Genomic DNA, 10,988 nt, shown 5'->3' on the forward strand with positions numbered 1-10,988 from the left:
GCAAACGCGCGCGTTTGACCTGCTATGGCAAGTGTTAGTGATAAATAACAGCAGCAGCCAGGCACAGTAAGTTCGTGTCAGGCAGCGTGCTAAGCACTTTCCCTGCGTTGTCTTGTTGAATCAGTTTACCATCCCTCGTCAGTATTTTATGTTTTCTGTTTACAAAACCGAGGTTCAGGGAGGGCAAGTTGTGGTCCCAAGAGTGACAGCGGTGTAGTATGGATTGGAAACCCTTGCATTTCTTCTATTTTCTTGCCTGTTTTTGATTGATTGGGAGTATTTGTTCATCATTCCTCTTCCCCTACCTCTTTTCCCCCTTCCCGTTCTGTCACCAGTGAGGCTATTTGGTGGGGCCAAAACTGTGAATTCATCCAATTCCCTTTTAGTTGCTCAGCTCTGCTGATTGGAATTTGGACATAAAAGACATCCACTACTTCTAGGCATGGCTCCTTAAAAGTCTCCTCCACACCTGCTGTCGCCTTCTTATCGGTAGCCAGGTATGGGATCCCAGGGAGGACCGGAGGTTCCTGGGGAGACAGACCCAAAACGTGGGAGGAACCTGGACCACTGAGTAGCTGAGCCGAATAGAGCCCCACCCATCTACATTTGTTGGTGACCAAGGCAAGAAGGAAACATTTATTCCATAACCACTGAGATTTTGGGGGTTGTTTATTACAGCAATTAGCCCAACCTAACAATCGCAATACCCTTGCAATTACAGCACTTATTTTCTAAATATTCAATTGTAGTTGATATTTTTACCCTCCTTTTGAATAGTAAAGGATTTAAAAAACCCTTTCTCACTAATTCTCCCAACGTACGCTACTGTGTATTTTAATTCTCTCCACGTGTACAGTATGTTCTATGATACATATTTCTTTGATGAGAATTGGTTTATACACGATTGGTAAATAGAGGAATTATATCAGTAGAAGTTTGACATTATTATGGGTCATAAATAATTTCCCCCAACACTTAAGAGTTTTGCATCATTGGACAAGAAGTACTGAATTCACCAACACAGCTGAACCCAGCAGACTATGGAGGAAGGCAGGACTGTACATGATGTCATTATTCATCCTCTTGATATACTGATTTGTTTGCTTTGGACAGACACTCAATAGTGGGGTTGCTGAATCATATGGTAGTTCTATTTTTTGTTTTTTGAGAAATCTCCATACTGTTTTCTATAATGGCTGTACAATTTGCATTCCCACCCACCAAGAAATATGAGTTCCCTTTTCTCTGCATCCTCACCAGCATCTGTTATTTTTTATCTTTTTAATAATAGCCATTCTAATTAGGGTAAGATGATATTTCATTGTGGTTTTGATTTGTATTTCCCTAATGATTAGTGATGATGATTAGTGATGTTGAGCATTTTTTTTGTGTGTACCGGTTGGCCATTTGTGTGTCTTCTTTTGAGAAAAGTCTATTCGTGTCCTTTGCCTACTTTTTAAATGGGATTATTATTATTATTTTTTAACTATTGAGTTGTTTGAGTTTCTTATATATTCTGGATAATAATCCCTTATCAGATGAATAGTTTGCAAACATTTTTTCCCATACGACAGGTTCTGTCTTCACTCTGATGATCGCTTTCCTTGTAGTGCAGAAGCTTTTTAGTTTAATATAGTCTCATTCATATATTTTTGTTTTTGTTCCCTGTGCTTTTGAGGTCTTAGCCATATCTTTGCCTAGACCAATGTCCTAAAGTGTTTTCTCTATGTTTTCTTCTAGTAGATTTATAGTTTTGAGTCTTACATTTAAGCCTTTAATCCCGTCTTGAGTTGGTTTTTGTATATAGTGAGAGATAGGAGTTCAGTTTCATTCTTCTGGATAAGGATATCCAGTTTTCCTAACACCCTTTATTGAAGAAGATGTCTTTTTCCTAATGTGTGTTCTTCATGCCTTTGTTGAAAATCAGTTTGGCTGTAAATATGTGGATTTATTTCTGAGTTATCTATTCTGTTCCATTAGCTTGTGTGTCTGTTTTTCTGTCAATACCATGCTGTTTTTGTTACTATAGCTCTGTAATATATTTGAAGTTAGGTAAAGTAATGCCTCCTGTTTTGTTCTTTTTGATCAAATTGCTTTGGCTATTTGGGCTCCTTTTTGGTTCCATAGGAATTTTAGTATTATTTTTTCTAATTCTGGGAAAGATGCAGATATTTTGATAGGAATAGCATTGAATCTGCAGATTTCTTGGCGTATTATGACCATTTTAACAATGTTAATTATTCTGATCCGTGAGCATAAGATGTTTTTCCATTGTTTGTGTCATCTTCGATTTCTTTCTTACATATTTTGTAGTTTTCCTTGTACAGGTCTTTCATTTCCTTGGTTAAATTTATTCCTCGGTAGTTTGGTTTCTCATAGCTATTTTAAGTGGGATTGCCTTTTCCATTTCTTTCTCAGATAGTTCATTAATGTTATATAGAAATGCTACTGATTTCTGTAGGTTGCTTTTGTATCCTACAACTTTACTGAATTCATTTATCAGATCTGAGAGGTTTTTTTGATAAGTCTTTGGATTTTTCTAGGTGTAGAATCACGTCATTTGCAAAAAGCAGCAATTTGACTTCTTCTTTTCCAAGTTTGAAGCCTTTTATTTTTCTGTTATCTGATTGTTCTGGCTACAACTTCCAGTATTATGGTGAAAGGTGAAAGTGGACATCCTTGTCTTGTTCCAGTTCTAAGAAGAAAGGCTTTCAACTTTTCCCCATTCAGTATGATGTTAGCTGTGGATTTGTCATATATGGGCTTTATTATTTTGAGGTATGTTCCTTCTGCACCTAGTTTGTTGAGGGATGTTGAATTTTGTCAAATGCTTTATTTGCATCTATTGAGATGATCATGTGGTTTTTGTCCTTTATTCAGTTGATGTGATGTATCATGTTTATTGATTTGCATGTTTGAACCATCCTTGCAACCCTGGGATAAATCCCACTTGATCATGGTGTACTATCATTTTAATGTGTTGTTGGATTTGATTTGCTAGGATTATGTTGAGGATTTTTGCATTTATTTTTATCAGGGATATTGGCCAGTAGTTTTCTCTTTTGGGTGTGTGTCCTTGTCTGGTTTTGGTATTAGGGTAGTGCTTGCCTTGTGGCATGAGTTAGGAGGAATTTCTACCTCTTCAATTTTTTGGAATAGTTGGAATAATTGCTATTGGTTCTTCTTTGTAATTTTGGTAGAGTTTGGCAGCGAAGCCTTCCAGTCCTTGGCTTTTCTTTTTGGGAGACTTGATTACAGATTCAATCTCATTACAAGTTATTGGTTTGTTCAGGTCTTCTGTTGCTTCCTGATTGAACCTTGGTTGTGTGTGTCCATGAATTTATTCATTTCCTCTAGGTTTTCCAGCTTGTTAGCATATAGTTGTTCATAACAGTCTCTGATGATCTTTTGTATTTCTGTGGTATTAGTTGTAATGTCTCCTTTTTTGTTTCTGATTTTATTTGGGCCTTCTCTCTTCTTTTCTTGGTTAGTATAGGTAGCAGTTTATCAGTTTTGTTTATCTTTTTGAAAAACCAGCTTTTCATGTTGTTGACCTTTTGTATTGTTTTTACATCTCTATTTCATTTATTTCTGCCTTGATCTTTATTAGTTCTTTCCTTTTATTAATTTTGGATTTGGTTTGTTCTTGCTTTTCTAGTTCCTTGAGGTGTACTATTAGATTGCTTATTTGAAACCTTTCTACTGTTTTTAAAAATGTAGACACTTGTTACTATAATACTATAAATTTGCCTCTCAGTACTACTTTTGCTGTATTCTATATTTTGGTATGTTTTGTCTTGATTTGCACTTGTTTCAAGAATTTTTTATTTCTTCCTTGATTTCTTCATTGACCCAATGGTCATTCAGGAGCGGGTTGTTTAATTTCTATGTATTTATACGGTTTTCAAAGTTTCTCTTCTTGTTGATGTCTAGTTTTATGCTACTGTGGTCCGAGAGGATACTTGATATGATTTCAATTTTAAAGGTTTTTTTTGAGATTTGTTTTGTGTTTTAACATATAGTCTGTCTTGGAGAATGTTTCATGTGCTAATGAGAATAATGTATATATTCTGTAGCTGTTGAGTGAAATGTTCTGTAAATGTTAGGTCCATTTGGTCTAAAGTGCAGTTTAAGTCCAATTTTTTTTGTATACTGAGTGTGGGGGACTTCAGCAACCCACTATTACTGTACTGGAGTCTTCTCTCCCTTTAGATCTGATAATATTTGCTTTATATATCTGGGTGCTGCAGTGTTGAGTGCATATATATTTACAATTGTTATATCTTCTTGCTAAATTGATGCATTTATCATTATTTAATGACCTCCTTTGTCTCTTTTTATTGTTTTTGGCTTAAAGTCTGTTTTATCTGCTATAAGTATGCTACTTCTGCTCACTTTTTGTTTCTGTTGCATGGAATATCTTTTCTACCCCTTTACTTTCAGTCCACGTGTATCTTTATAAGTGAATTGAGTTTCTTTTAGGTAATATGTAGTTAGTCATTTAAAAAATTCATTCAGCTAGTTTATATCTTTTAGCAGGAAGATATATGTAGGAAGTTTAATATGTTTAGATTCAAGCTTATTGTTGATATGTAAGGGCTTATTTTTTCATTCTATCAATTGATTTCTGGTTGTTTTGTATATTCTTTTTTCCTTTCTCTCTTATTGTTTATCATTGTGGTTTGGTGGTTTTCCATAGTAGTAACATTTGAGTCCTTTTTTTCCCTTATTTGTGTGTTTGCTCTGCTAGTGGATTTTATACTTTCATGTGTTTTCATCATGACGGTAGATATCATTCTTTTGTTTTCAAGTATAGGGCTCCCGTAAGCATTTCTTGTAGGGCATGTCTACTGGTGATAAATTCCCTCAGCTTTTGTTTGTCCTTCATTTATGAAAGATAACTGCTGGATGTAGGATCCTTGGTTGATAGTTTTTTTCTTTTAGCAGTTTGAATGTATCTTTACATTATCTCCTGGATTATAAGGTTTCTGCAGAGAAATCCATTGTTAGTCTGATGGCAAATCCCTTATAAGTGACTGGATACTTTTCTCTTATTGTGTTTAGGATTCTCTTTTTGTCGTTGACTTTCAACAGTTTGACTATAATGTGCCATTGAGAAGACTTTTTGAATTTTATCTATTTGGGATCTCTGAGTTTCCTGTATCTAGCTGTCTAAATCTTACTACACTAGGGAAGTTTTCAGCTATTATTTCATTAAATGTATTTTCTATTCCTCCCTTTTGGTTTTCTCTTTGCCTTCTGGGGCACCAAGCATTCATATACTTGATTACTTTATGGTCTCCCATATGTCACATAGGCTTTGTTCATTCTTTTAAGTTCTTTTAAAATTTATTTTTGTCTGACTGAGTTATTTCAAAAGACCTATCTTCAAGTTCTGAAATTCTTTTTTTTCTTCTTGATATAATCTGTTGTTGAAACTTTCAAATATATATTTTTAAATTTCATTCAATGAATTATTCAGTTCCAGGATTTCTGGTTTTTCCTTTTTATGATAGCTATCTCTTTGGTAACTTTTTTGTTCAAATCCTGCAGTGTCTCTCTGATTTCTTTGTGTGTCTATCTGTGTTCTCTTGTGTCTCACTGAGCTTCTTTGATATCATTATATTTTTTGGTATTTTATAAATTTCTTTTTCATTGGAACCTGTTGCTGGAGAATTATTACTGTGGTCCCTTGGACATGTCATATATTCTTGCTTTTTCCTGTATTTTTTTTCTTTTTGTCCTTACATTGATATATGTGTGTCTTCTCTAACAGTCACTTCTTCCAATATTTTGGGTCTGTTTTTGTAGGAGAGGACTTTTTCCTGAAGATGTATCTATGGTGTTGGGTAGGGCACTTGGTTAGGTGTGTACAGAAGTATAGTCTTTGTTTAAGTTCTTTAGCTGTACACAGTATCGGTAATGCTTGTGATTTCTTCAGTGGCTTAGTGTGCAGTTGTTCATGGAGGCCATGGTGAAGTTTTTCTGGGGACAGGAATGTCAAATGGGCCTGTCCTTGGGTCCCAGGGTGGCATACCCTAGCACCAGTGTTAGTGGGTACAGGCAGGACTATTTTGGGGCCTCCCAAGCAAGGTGACTTGCTTGGGTGCCAGTATTGGCTGCGGTAGGTTGGGGAGGTGAGTGGGTCCTCATGTCCCCAGGCAGTGAACATGGTGTGGGAAATGGCTGTAGCATGTAGTGGGACAACCCTTTGACTCCCAAGCAATCCATACTGATGTTGGCAGTGGCTATGATGGGCTGAGTGAGCCAGTCCCCAGTCCTGCAGGTGGCATGGTGTGGGTGGGTGCCGGCTGTGGTATTTGTGGCAGGTTCAGTGGGTCTGTTTACAGGTCCCTGGGAGGAGTGCTTAGTTGTCAGTGGTGGTAGACTGGGCAGGATGATCCTCAGGTCCCCACATGGTGTGCTTGGGAACTGGTGGGGTGGTATGGAGCTGGGTGGGCCTGTCCTCAGGACCTCCAGTTGTGTGTGGGGGCAGTGGATGTGGTGGGCAGGGGTGGGGTGATCTTCAGGTACCCAGCAGAGTACCTGTGTTTGGGCAGCAGTGGCTATGCTGTAGTCCTGCTGCTGGGAGAGCAGGGTCACTTTCAGTGGCAGCAGTTATAGGCAGATGGCTGGGGGGCATGCACTTTGCCTGCAGGTGATGGCTGTGGGCAGGGGAGCCTGTCCTTGTAGTGTGTGAAAATGCATGGGGACCCCTCTGCTGGGGGAGATAGGGTTGCTGCCAGTTGGGCACACTTTAGCACCCAGTGACAGCAGCCTGCCATGGGGGTCAGTGGCTGTGGGTGAAGTAGCGTGTCCTCAGGGTCCATGAAAATGCATGGTGGCCCTGCTACTAGGGGAGACAGGGTTACTGCTAATGACTCATGCTTTGGCCCTGACAGCAGCAGCCAGCAGCAGTGGTGACCATGGGTAAGGGATGTCAGTGGGGCTCTGGGGATATGGAAATGCAGGGGCTGTTGAGACTCCAGCAGGATGCAATATGGTGGGGACTGGGCTCTCAAAATGGTGCCTTGTTATAGCTGCTTAGAACTCGGAGAGGTGTATGGGAGTTGGCATGAACTCCCTCTTTGGAGCAATGCTGTTGTGTGGTCTTTAGGCACCTCCCTATGGTAGTCTTAGGGCCCATGGGAGTCAAGGGGCTCTTCCTTGGCTAGAATTACTGGAGCCCAAGTTAGAAATATGTACTACTGGGGATCTCTCACTTACCGCTTCCCCACACTGGGGAGCCTCTTTGGGTTCCCAGCCAATCCCAGCTGAGCAGGCTCTTTTGCTTCCCTCTCTTGGTGTTTCATGTCACTTCTCTGTTGAATTCTCTTAGATGCTCTATTTGAAGTGTGATTATCTATTTGCTATTTGCATTCTTCTATGTGAAGGAGGCGGCAAGTACAAGGTGGCTCTCGTCAACGACCTTGAAGTCCTCTTTCTATGGAGGTTCTTTTAAAAAATTAAATTAGGGATGGTGAAGTTTGTTGAATGCATTTTAATGATCAGAATGATCCCATTATTTTAATTCTTTATGTTGTCAATGAGTAAATGACAGTTAGCTATTTTCTAATATTAAACGATTTTACATTCTTGGAGAAATTGAATTTGGTCATAGATGTATTATCTTTTTAATATCTTAACATTTGTTTGCTTATATTTTGTTTAGGATTTCTTCATAGATATGCATGAGTGGAATGGGTCTGTAATTTTTCTTTCTTGTATGTCTTTGTTTGGTTTAGGTATTAAAGTTATAGTAGTCTCAGAGAATAAATGAGAGAGTATAGAAAAAGAGAGAATACCCCCTTATTTATCTTAGATACAATGAAAATGATCACTTCTTTGAAAGGTTGGTAGAATTTGTGTATAAAACTTTGCACTCCTTTTGTTTTTTTTTTTTTACCAAAGGGATTTTAAACCTTTGCTTCAGTTTATTTATGATTTATAAGACTATCCAGAATTTGATTTCTTCCTGCACCAGTTTTGACAAATAATATTTCCCTAAGAATGTTTCTATTTGTGTCTACATTTTGAAATTTACTGACATAAAGTAGTTGATCTTTTTAACGTCCGCTTTATTGAAATATGTCAACTTTTTATTGATATTATTTATTTCTAACTTTCTTTTTATTGGTTTTATAAGACTTGTCTATTTTGTTAGTCTTTTCATACAGCTAACTTTTGTTCTGTTTAGCTTCTGTTTTTTTTGTTTGTTTGTTTACTCTTTCATGATGTTTTTATCTTTATTATCTTCTTCTGCTTTCTTTAAGTTTACCATTTGGTTCTTTTTCTTCCCTTTAAGTGACACTTAGCTCATCAATTTTCAATGTTTCTTCTTTTCTGTTGTTTTTAAAGCCATATATCTTCCCTAAACACTTTTGCTATATCCCAGAGATTTTAATATGAGGTACCTTTATCTCTCTGCTCTAAGTATTTTAAAATTTCCATTGTAATCTCTTCTTTGACCATGAGTTTTAGAATTATGTGTTTCTTCAATTCTGGAATATTCTTATTCACTTTCTGTTTGAATAGTCTTTTAGCCCCATTTGCTGTCATCTCTCTTTCTGGAACTCCTGTGTGTATGTTGGAACTCCTTATGTTATCTTCCTTGTGTTTCTTTAATAATTTCTTTACCGGGGCAGACTTAGTGCACAAGTAATGTTTTCCACACCCTTATGATTGCATCCCCAACCAGTCAGCAGCACCCATTCCCTTGAAAAACCTTAACCTCTGGGCCTCTGGAGAGACTCATTTGAGTGATAATTCTGTCTTATGCATGGCTGGCCTTGCTTTAATTAATTTCTGATGCTTTTCTTCAATGTGAGTTGTTTCTTGTGTTGTTTGTATTTTCTGCAAGCTCATTTTTAATGGAATGTTTTCCTATGTGGGTGTTTGGTGTGTGCAGAGTGGAAAGTGGTTTTGTATTTGAGTCTGATGAGGTCCTTTGGGTCTTACAGATCCGGGCCAAGTTGGCTTTTTAAAATTATTGGGTTAGAATCCTACTGAAACTATTCGAAAATATTGAGAAAAAGGGAATTCTCCCTAACTCATTCTATGAAGTCACCCTAAAGCCAAAACCAGGAAAGTATATAACAAAAAAGAAAACTACAGACCAATATCCCTGGTGAACACAGATGCAAAAATCCTCGACAAAATACTAGCTAACTGAATCCAAGAGCACATCAAAGAGATAATTCACCATGATCAAGTGGGTTTCATCCCAGGGATGCAGGGATGGTTTAACTTATGCACGTTAAGAAATATGATACGTCACATAAACAGAATTAAAAGCAAAAACCATATGATCATTTCAATAGATGCAGAAAAAACATTCAATAAAATTCAGCTTCCCTTTATGATAAAAACTTTCAACAAACTAGGCATAAAAGGGACTTACCTCAAAATAATAAAAGCCATATATGACAAACCCACAGCCAACCTCATACTGAGTGGGGAAAATTTGAAAGCACTCTCCCCGAGGAATGGAACAAGACAGGGATACCCATTTTCACCAATTCTATTCAACATAATACTAGAAGTCCCAGTCAGAGCAATCAGCTAAGAGGAAGAAATAAAGGACATCCAAATTAGAAACGAAAGTCAAACTATCACTGTTCACTGATGATATTATTGTAGACCTAGAAAATCCCTAAAGACTGCTCCAAAAGACTCCCAGATTCGATAAACAATTTCAGGAAAGCCTCAGGTTAAAAAAAGTCAATATATACAAATCAGTAGCACTGCTATACACCCACAATGACCAAGCTGAGAATCAAGTTAATAACTCAATCCCTTTAATAACAGTGGCAAAAAAATATAAAATACCTAGGAATATGCCTAACCAAGGAGGTGGAAGAACTCTAAAAGAAGAACTACAATACAAAACACTGCTGAAAGAAATAATAAATGACAAAACAAATGGAAACACATACCATGCTCCTGGATTCATAGAATCAATATTGTGAACATGACCATGCTGGCCAAAGCAATCTACAGATTCAATGCTATTCCTATCAAAATACCAACATCATTTTTCCCAGAATTAGAAAAAAGGATCCTAAAATTCATATGGAACCAACAAAGAGCCCAAATAGCCAAAGCAATCCTAAGCAAAAAGAACAAATCTGGAAGCATCATATTGCTGAACTTCAAATTATACTACAAGGTGATAGTTACCAAAACAGCATGGTATCGGCATAGAAGTATACACATAGACCAATAGAACAGAATAGCAAACCAGGAATAAAGGCAAATGCTTAAAACTATCTGATCTTTGACAAAGTGTACAAAAACATAAATTGGGGAAAGAATACCCTATTCAACACATGGTGCTGGAAAAACTGGCTAGCCACATGTAGAAGAATGAAACTGGATCTCTCTCTCTCACCTTATACAAAAATCAACTCAAGGTGGATCAAAGACTTAAATCTTAAGACCTGAAACCATAAAAATTTTAGAACATAACCTAGGAAGAACTCTTGTAGACATTGGCCTAGGCAAAGAATTAATGACTAAGACTCCAAAAGCAAATACAACTAAAACAAAAATAAATAAATGAGACCTAATTCAACTAAAAAGCTTCTGTGCAGCAAAAGAAAGTAAACAGAGTAAACAGACAACCCACAAAATGGGAGAAAATATTTGGAAACTATGCATTCAGCAAAGGACTAATATCCAGAATCTATTATACAAGGAACTCAAATTACCAAGAAAAAACCAAATAATTCGGCCGGGCGCGGTGGCTCAAGCCTGTAATCCCAGCACTTTGGGAGGCCGAGACGGGCGGATCACGAGGTCAGGAGATCGAGACCATCCTGGCTGACACGGTGAAACCCCGTCTCTACTAAAAAAATACAAAAAACTAGCCGGGCGAGGTGGCGGGCGCCTGTAGTCCCAGCTACTCGGGAGGCTGAGGCAGGAGAATGGCGTGAACCCGGGAGGCGGAGTTTGCAGTGAGCTGAGATCCGGCCACTGCACTCCAGCCT

Source organism: Theropithecus gelada, chromosome 9 (assembly GCF_003255815.1).
Source record: "Theropithecus gelada isolate Dixy chromosome 9, Tgel_1.0, whole genome shotgun sequence".
NCBI lineage: Eukaryota > Metazoa > Chordata > Mammalia > Primates > Cercopithecidae > Theropithecus > Theropithecus gelada.